We start from the raw sequence: 10,568 nt of genomic DNA on the forward strand, positions 1-10,568 counted from the left end.
TTGTGTTTTTTTACGGTTTCACAGGCGCACGCAATTTTAAGGCTTGACATGTTTGGTGTCTATTTACCCGGCGTGAACACATCCTTTAAATTTTACAAAACAATTGGGTATTATATTCTGTTTCTGTGCACTATATTTCATTTTAGTGTACTTTATCCTAAAAATATTGGTTTGATAAACATTTGCGCAAATACCGTGCGACATAATAAATTGCAACCAGCACTTTGTTTTTACTCTACAGGGCCTCTGCTTTCAGAAAATATATCACTGTTTTTTTAACCTGTTTTCTAGCAAAGCAGTAAGAAATTGCTCTGGAGAGCAAGTGGTTGAATATGCTTGTGAGATCTCCATACATGAAAAGTGCCTTGAGGGCTTTCTTCTAGGTGTATTTTTGATATAGTTATCATTATTTTTTTTATATTTAACTTTAACACTGCTGAGGTCCTTATAGTGTTTTATCCACACAAAACTATTTGCTGTCTTTAAAGGTAAGTGAATCTTTTCACAAAATATAAAAAAGAAAGTCAGATACCTGATAACGTCTTTTCCATGAATCTTCCAGGACAGCACAGGAAACAGGAAACACATAATCTACAATTGAAAATCACATCAGTTTTATAAAATAACCCGAAGGCAAAAGGACTACCCCCATGTTGCATTATCCACACCTTAAATAACTTTAACAATGCCCGAGATTCCCTGCTGTCCTAGAAAATTCATGGAAAAGACGTTACCAGGCACCTAACTTTGTTTTACCAATCTATCTTCCAGGACAACACAGGAGAGGTTTAAGCTAGAAATACCTTATTAGGGAGGGAACACCGCTGAGAGCACCTTTCTGCTGAATGCTGCTTGACAGGGTAGGAGATCAATTATATAGTACGTCACGAAGATCTGACAACAGGACCAAGTGCCTGCCCTACAGATCTGGTCTGGTGAAGCCCCATCTTTTTCTGCCAAGGACACAGCTGGAGTGTGCCATAATGCCATTTGGGGGTTCTAATTAGGGATGCACAGATACTTTTCGAGTACCACTGCAGATACTTGGCATTTTCATGAGACCTACCAGGGTTGCAGCAGTTGCAGCTGGGACCTGGCTCTGGCGCTCCACCACTGTCCTGAAATCATCAGTCTGTATTGTTTTAGAAAAACTGTCACATGACCATAAACAAAAATGTATCAATACTCGTACTTGTAAGTACCAGGCAAGTACGAGTACTCGTACTCTCAAAACTGGTATCTGTGCATCCCTTTATTTATATTTATAAAAACAAAATAGTACATTAAAACAGAGATGTACAAATCCTAGGAGCTCCGTGTGCTCCTTACAAATTACAGCTGCCTCCTAATTTTTTAATTTTTCTCTAGTGTAGTCTTGGAGCTCAAAAGTATCGGTGCATGTACTCGTACTTGTACCGAGTACTGTACTTGGTATCTGTGCAACCCTAGTTCTAATTGAACCGTTTAATAGGCTAAAGTGATCGCTTGTCTGATCCATCAGGCTATAGTGTGCTTAGATGCCCTATGACCTCTCTTAGGACCTGAAAACAGCACAAAAATTTAGTCTTTTCCCAAGGACTTGTTATTTATATATAGTGCAGCAGGCACCTCCTGACATCAAGAAGGTGAAAGTCTTTCTCTTTTTCATTAGCAGGATTGGGACAGGTTGATGGAATAGCAATATCTTGAGTTCTGTGGAAATGAGAAGCGATTTTGGGAAGAGAGAACCCCTTTTCAACAACCCAATGAGAAAACTGTTTCCACATGTTACTGTAAATAGCAGATGTCATAGCTTTCCTGCTGGCCAGCAGGGTGGATGCAACCCTATCTGATAGCTCCTTATGTAAAAGGATTTTCCTTTCAGTAACCACACTGTATGACCAAGCTGGTGCACCTGAGGGTGTAAGACTGGGCCCTGGTATAGCAGATCCTTCATCTCTGGAAGTCTCAGAGGTGGGGATATGCTTAGCCTCCTTAGATTTGCAAACCAAGCTCTTTGACCAAAAAGGGGCGATGAAGATAATCTTTGCCTTGTCTTGGATGACTTTCAGAATAACCTTTGGAATGAGGTGAAACGGGGGAAAGGCATAAGCTATATCCCAGGCCCATTTAAGTGCTAAAGCATCCACCCCCAGACTGCCATCCACCATCAGAGAGAAACATTTTTCTACTTTTTTGTTGCGGGCTGTGGCAAAAAGATCCACCTCTGTGGACCCCCACCTGGAGGAGGAGGTGAAACACACTTTGCTTCAGAGACCACGCCATCTGTCTCACCTGCTGTCTGCTGAGAAAGTCTGCCAGACAATTAATTTTTCCCTCCAGGTGCAGAGCTGAAAAGGGACAACTCATTAACCTCGCCCATAAGATCATGCCCTATGAAATTTCCATTAATCTTTGCAATCTTGTACCTTTTTGTTTGTCGATGTAAGATACTGCTGTTACATTGTCCATGAGATAAGGACATGCTGATCCACAATCCTGTTGGCAAAGCTCCTCAGGGTCAAAACTATGGCCTGCAGTTCCCATACAATGGAAGAGGATCTAGCCCATTCCGGAGACCAGACCCCTTGTACCATCTCCTGCCCCATGTGAGCCCCCCAACCCCAAGAGCTGGCATCTGTAGTGATCTGAACCTGCGTTGGTTACCAACGTCTACCACCTTCCAGGTTCTTTGGCACCAACCACCAGCTCAGGGACTGTTTGACTAACAGGGGCAACTATACTGTAGGTCTAAGGAGAGAGTGTTCCTATACCAGAATGGAAATATGTCCCGGATACCAAATGGGAGCGGAATTCAACAAATCTAAAGTGCAGGCAAAACAAGTGGTAGCCAATGCAGGCTTAAAATGAACTGCACTTGCCTCCCAGGCCTTTTTAAGTAATCCCTTTGCCTTATTATCCATGGGATCCCTCTAGGTACCCATATCCTCAGATGCTAGATCTGAATTCTTTGAGACTTTAGACAAGGAGGCATCCAAATCTAGGATATGCATCCATAATTTAGAATCTTCTTCTGAGAAGAGAAATCTTTTGAGGCTGGAAGGGAAAAAAAACAACAATTTTCCGGATCCTTTTACTCCACCAAAATAGATTCTTTTAAGGCCTGGTGTACTGGGAAAGTGTTACACTTATCAACCTGTAGACCTTTGTAAATCATGTCATGAATTGATAACTCTAAAGTTTCCTCTTTAAACCCCAGGGTCTCAAACAGCTTTGAGGAGCTTATCCGTTTCCTCTGTGGGAAGTAAAAATGTTTGCGGCTTTGAGTTAACATTTTCCTCCCTAATCTCCCCTTCATCTGACTCAGAACTAGAGTCTGTTTCTAACACAGCGCCCTGCTCCTCTATGACCTGAGTCAGGGCTGCTACAACAAGTGGAGTACCTGAAATACCAGCGGGAAAACTATGGACCGAGAGGTCCTGTATAATAGATCTGAAGGATTGAAATGTTACCGCCATCTCCTCTTTCATTGAATACATGAAGCTTTTAACATGCTTGAGGATTCTTTTAGATCTACCTTATCAATACAAGGCTGACACAAATGATTTGAAGCAGAAACAGGCAATTTACAGAGGCACACGTTTTACTTTTATGATCACTGGAAGCATCCTGGGGGTTTTTGCACACACTAACTCTAGCCTGAAACATAACAAAAAGAGTGATATCACTATTACCATACAAGAACCCCAAGACAACTAGTGTCTATGGCCTTATCCCCCTCCTGCAGAGTCTCCCTCCCAATGGATGTCGCAGTCTCTCTTTCGCTGACTCGCCACCGCTGCTGTCTCACTGTCCGTCCGTCCCCCCGCCTCCAAAAATAGGCCTCCCAGTCGGCGGAAGGACGCTTTCCAATTCCATCCTTTGGCGCTGATGCTTCAACAGGAAGTGCGTCGTCCTCCCTGGGATAACATATTTCTCCCTCCCTGAGGGAAAGAAACATTGGGTAAAAAGAAAACCCCTGTACATTTCTCCCTTGTAGGCTCACTGAATCAGTAGACTTCCTTGGGCGAATGTCACAGGAGGCCCCTGTACCTAGCACGCAGGCCTAAAGGAAAAACAACAAAAACCCTATGTATGCTTTCCTGAGGAAATACATAAAACAGATGTGGTTAAAGGGACAGCCCCGTTTATTTTAATTGTGGATGATGTGTTTTAGGTGGGTGGAACCTTTCTCTTCTGTGCTGTCCTGGAAGATGAAGTGGAAAAAATTAACTACACACAGTCTGTAACCATCATGATGCTTCCAAATGGAGAGTGCTCATTGGTCAGCAAGAATACATGACCACACTGACCAATAAGATGCGCTGTTTGCTCCCAGGACCTTGACGCTTGGCTTAGGAACAGATTCTCAACTGACTGCTAACCAATGACTGCTTGCCATTTTCAAGTATTATGATGATTACAGCTTGCAGGGCTGTGAAGTGCAGAGTGTGCTTTTCTTTTGTGTGTTTTTAGGGATGCACGGATACTGGGCACTTTCATGAGTACTCGTCAAAATGCCCTGATATTAAGCGCCGAAACCGTCACTTCAAATTTTTAGACGGAAACGGCTGCTTGAGGCCCTGCGCTTGCTTGGGACCTTGGCAGCCTTTCTGTTAACCAAGCGGCGCCTGTTTACAGTGATTGGGTTCTGTGAGAATTCTAAACCAGCCGCACATCCTGAAACCACGCTGCCCGCACCCGTCCAATCATCTGGACCATGCACAGCCCTGGTGAGTCCCTGCACAGCCCACCATAGACCCTTACACAGCCCACCTGAGACATCACACAGCCCATTGTAGACCCTTACACAGCCCACCTGAGACATCGCACAGCCCATTGTAGACCCTGCACAGCCTCCTGAGACCCCCCACCATAGACCCGTCCAATCATCTGGACCCTGCACAGCCCTGGTGAGACCCCGCACAGCCCACCATAGACCCCCTACACAGATCTCCTTAGACATTGCACAGCCCATCATAGACCCTGGACAGCCTCCTGAGACCCCGCACAACCCACCTGAGAACCCGCACAGATCAGGCCGCCACCCCGGAGCAACACAGTTTGTAGCTTCATATTATTCTGCATTGCTGTATAATGTATTGCTGGGATTTGTAGTCCTCTATAGCTGGTGGTAGTCTGCATTGCTGAATAATGTATTGCTGGGATTTGTAGTCCTCTATAGCTGGTGCCATTCTGCACTGCTGTATAATGTATTGCTGGGATTTGTAGTCCTCTATAGCTGGTGGTATTATTCTGTATTGCTGTATAATGTATTGCTGAGATTTGTAGTCCCTCTAAAGCATGAAGTCAGTGGCAGAGCAACCAGGTTCACAGCTGTGACCAGGCCTTGGCGCTCTCCACTGTCCTAAGATCATTAGCCTGTCACATGACACTAAAAAAAGCTGTAGGTAATTGGTATCGGTGAGTACTTGAGGAAAAGTATCTATACTTGTACTCGGTCTAAAATAAATGGTATCGGTGCATCCTTATGTGTTTTGCATTTTAAATGTTAATTGTCTATGCATGGTCTTAGTTCTTTATAAATGAGCAATGCTTAAATAAATATTAAAATAATACAAATTACATAATAAAGTAACTATTAAAAAATGAATGGTGGTTAGATATTTGGGAGAATCTGCAGTGCAAAGAGCTTGGCAAAACTGGTGTTCGACACTGGTTATAGTGGATCTATTTTTGAAGCTAGCGTTGGCAGCTGTTCCCTGCTGTCCACGGCGAAGTGCCCCTGGTCCCTCTTCCAACACGTCACTGCTCTCCTACTTCTGCCTCTCCTATAGAGATTTCCTGCTCTCCCTTCCTTGGCACCCAAGTGCAGTCTTAAATTGTCCTACTGCACAAAGAAGCTCAGCTCACAGACAGCACCAGCTGGTGGCCCTTTCGAAGGACAGTGCTACAGCACAGCTGCTGTCCCCTGACTGAAGCGCGGGTAACTCAGGAATGATGGCAGTCTCTAACCAACCCTCTCTTGCTCCTATCTTCCTCAATTGTCACTGCCAGTGCTCTGCCTGAGAAAAATTCCATCTTTTCCATTTGTAGCTAGTTTGAAAGGGATTTGCGGGATATAGATATTAGAAGTTGGGGTCCTAGTGGATAAAGCAATAAATAAAAAGTGTAGATAAGACGGATATTAGAGGGAGAGACCAAAGAAGAGTCGTGCATTGATATAATCTTCCAGTGCTGCTTCTATCTGTGGCTGTTCTTGCAACAAGCCAGAAATGGAGTGCTCAAACAATTCCACCAGCCACAACCCCAATTCCAAAAAAGTTCGGACGCTGTGTAAAATCGACATAAAACAGAATACAATGATTTACAAATCTCTTAAACCCAGATTTTATTCACAATAGAAAAAAACATATCAAATGTTTAAACTGAGAAAATGTACCATTAAAAAAAATAAGTTAATTTTGAAATTGATGTCAGCAACACATCTCAAAAAAATTGTTATTTTAAAAATTGAACATTTTGATATAAAAATCATGAGACAATTATAAAAAAAAAAAAACTTTTTTTTTTTTACACACGGGGCTTCATAGTTAAAAGGAATAGGGTAAAACATTTTTAATAAAAAATCAAGGAACAAAAAAAAAAAAAAAAAAACTTTTTTTTTTTACACACGGGGCTTCACAGTTAGAACGAATAGGGTCTGGAACTCGCTGCCGCAGGAAGTTATTACATCGAAGAGTGTGGAATCATTCAAGAAACTCCTGGACGATTACCTTGGAGACCATAACATTCAGGGGTACAACCCAAATAGCAAGGATACCTTGCCGAGGTTAAATTGTAATTCTTGTTAACTTGCTGCACACATTCCTGGCAAGTTGCAGACTTGCAGAACACTCGCAGCACAAGTTCTAGTTGACACTTTTTTAATTTGTAGCAAATTTGTTTGGCAAGTCTACAGCAAGAGTCCTGCAGGTGTTAGCAAGAGCTCTGCTCTTGCTAGTGTACAGCACTTCTGCAAAGCACGTTGATCTGGAGACTTGCAATGCAGACTTGCTGTAATTGTGCAACGGAATTGTGAAGCTTGGCAAGTCTGCAATAGTTTAGCAAGTCATTTTCAAACTTGCAGCTCAATTACTTGCTATCTGGGAAGTACTCTTAAGAGCAAAATCACACATGCAGGGTTATTCACAAAAGGGTGAAGAGTTAGGAGAAGGGAACAATCTAGGACAACATAGCTGAACTGGAAAGTGAGTTGAACAGGTGAATTTTTCCAAATCAGCTATGTTGTCCTAGATTGTTCACTTCCCCTGCCTTCTTCCAACTCTTCACCCTTTTGTGAATAACCCTAATGGACTCATATACATGCACACACCTGCTCAAACATAACTGCATACACGCAATAGGTTGGACGTGATGGACTTATGTCTTTTTTCAACCTCAAATACTATGTAACTATGAAACTCCTGCAGCATTGTGAAGTGACACACATATACTGTAAGTTGCACTACTTGTCACCTAAATATAAGGGCTCGTTCATACCATGTGAAGTGACCTGCGCTTTTCCGCACCACATCAACATAGGTCACTGCGAGGGCATTCACACCACAACGCCGAGGAGATGTGTGTTGCAGCGAGTTGTGTTCAAAAATTTTCACCACAAACCACTGAAACACAGTGTGTGAACTGAGCCCATCTGGAACCAAGCAAATTGCATTGTCTTGCTTTGCGACTGCTCTGGAAAAAAACTGGCAGGGCAGTGCCAATGCATTAGGTGTGAATGGGCCCTCAGAATGAACAACAGATGACATTAAAGCAGATCTCCAGGATTTTCAAAAGTTAACCCTTGCAGTGGGGCTACCCTTGCACTCCCAGGGTTAACTGCTCATTTTGGTCTAAGGAATGGAATAAAGAAGATATACTCACCGGATCCGCAATCCTGCAGAACTGACTGCTCTCCAATCTCCCCCTCCGGCTGTGGAATGTCCCGCAGCATCCTCACGTCTAATGCAAGTGAATTGACCTTGCATAGACGGGATGACGTCATCTGGGCTTAGACTGCTGGAACCCAGGGAGTAGAGGCTGCGGGGACCAGCCATGCAGCCAGGCGTGATCAAGGAACAGTTAAGTATATTTTCTTTATTTGCACCCCCTAGACAAAAATGAGCAGTTAACCCTTGCAGTGCAGGGGTAGCCCCACTGCAAGGGTTAACATTTGAAAATCCTGAAGTTCCTCTTTTTCAATTTTTTGTTAGAACTTTATTGTTAGAATGCAAAACAACGCTCATGAAACAGTATGTAAGGGCTCGTTTACACTATCTGCACTCAGGCTGCACTGGCTGTCTTTTCCCGTGCAGCCCCAATGCAAGACAAGGCAATTCGCCTTGTCATGGATGGTGACCGTTCAAACCACTGCACGATGGCGTACACTTGAAGAAAGAAAAAAAAAAAAAACGACGGCATCCAGAACTTTTTTAAGCACACTGCAGTGACACACCGTACAACCGCATCGCACCTTTGTGAGCCCGTAGAACTTAAAGCGGATCTTTACCCCTTCTTCTAAAAATCACAGCAGCATGCACCTCTGAATGCCGATTTCAAATCATCTTACATTCATTAGTTAAATAAACGTGTTTTTCATTTACTTACAAATACAGTTCATCTACTTTCTGGTCCAGTTCTGGCACAAATGATGTTATGTGCCAAAGCATTGCATACTGGGAAGGTTACATCAGCAAAGCATTGGTGGGAAATCTCATCTGTAATCTAACGAGATCTCAGGGAAAGGCATTTTCCTCCCCGAAGATGATGTGCATGGTCACATGCCAGAAATAAAGGAAGTAATAGGAGAGCTTGTAATCTGCCCTTAGTTAACATGGCCTCTGTCAGAAGACTGGGGAAGAAAAAGAGAAATAAAGTATACAAAGAATACAAAGCCTGCAATTATCTAGAGCAGTGGTTCTCAACCTGTCGCTATCGCTTCTCGGCCTTTTGGCTAAGATCAAGTGTAGTATCTGTTCTTATCAGTTGTCGGGAATTGAATGGCCGCTGTCACCTGTGTGGGGTAGATGGACGGCCTAGTAGATTCCTGGCGTAATTGGTAGGGAGCCGGATGAGGTTCCAGGCCCTCGGAGCTTTCGACCCTAGTTAATGGGTGGGCTCCGGCGGAGGGATCTCTGAAGGTGAACTATCTCCTGATTGGAATGGATACGAAGCTTGGTCGAGGCTAGAGAGTTGGGGGCGGCAGAAGCCCGTGGTGTTGTGCCCCCTGGGGGTGGCGTCCCATGGTGCTCAGGAAGTCACTTGGGTGTGGGACCCCACATTGACTCACTGATCACTTGGTCACACACCACCTTGCATTTTCTGCACATCGCCTCTTGGACAGGCCTTATGGCTAGTCCGAGGCAATTTTTTTGCACTCGGCCCCTAAGGCCTGTCAGCGTGGTGCACTGGCACTTTAGTATTATTTATGCACTCTATGCACGATTGGCTTTTTTTTAAAGCTTTTTGACCCACAGATTGCTGAAGGTGCAGGTTTCTTCGGGGCCTATTCCTGATGCTGGAGGAGATTCTGTGCCTCCTACGGGGTTCTCTGTCTCCTCCCACCCAGGAGGGGGGTTTCTCTTCGGGAGATCCCCCCTGCCTAGTACTGTGTGGGACCTGTTTCGGCAGGTCCCCGACGGAAATGGTCCACCGACCTTCGGGTTGGTGGTGCGCCCTGTAGAGGTGCCAGGAGAAAGAATGTGATGTCACTCAGGTCCAGGCACCTCTACAGGACACGTAAGGGAGCTGTAAGCAATGCATGTATGAATGGACCTCCCTCACGGCCATAAGCCCATCCCACCCTGTCAGGAGCCTTGCGCCCCGGGGGGTCGGGAAAGTAGGTCCCTTCTTTTGAAGGACCTTGCACCCTTGTGCACGTTTTTGTGTGCTGTGATTTCACGGTTGCACTTTTTTTTGTTCACAGGGGGAAGTTTGTTTTGATGCACGTCCACGGGCTTCGAAAAAAAAAAAAAAAAGTGGTTCTCAACCTGTGTAACCTCAGGACCCACATTTGTCCTTGGCCATTGATTCGCGACCCAAGTTGCACTGCAATGGAATGCACGGCTTTAGGGCACTGCGCATTCTGGTGCGGACATATGAACTGTGGGTGGAAGGTGCATATGGGGTACCATTCGAATGAATGGTAACACAACACACCTCCAACACCAAAACAAACGGTAGGTGCGATTGCGTGGTACAGTGTGTTAATCACACAGTACTATGTGATTATTGCACTGTACTAGTGTGAACGGGCCCTCAAAACACTGACATACATACACAACCACAGACACAATCTCACACACCAAAAATGTTTTACATTTTTTTTTTTTAAGGTCCACCCAGTCTCCGTACCTTACGAGAACTGGAGTGGATCATCAGCCTGGGGTCCAGTGTGGGCTGCTGTGATGTAATGGAGCTCCATCCATATGTGCATTACTTGTACAGCTCCCTTCTGCGCCCTTTAGAGGTGCCAGGAGGAAGAATGTGATGTCACTCAGGTCCAGGCACCTCTACAGGACACGTGAGGGAGCTGTAAGCAATGCATGTATGAATGGACCTCCCTCACGGCCATAAGCCCATCCCAC

Source organism: Nanorana parkeri, unplaced genomic scaffold, assembly GCF_000935625.1.
Source record: "Nanorana parkeri isolate BGI_ZX_2015 unplaced genomic scaffold, ASM93562v1 scaffold995, whole genome shotgun sequence".
In the NCBI taxonomy this organism is placed as follows: domain Eukaryota; kingdom Metazoa; phylum Chordata; class Amphibia; order Anura; family Dicroglossidae; genus Nanorana; species Nanorana parkeri.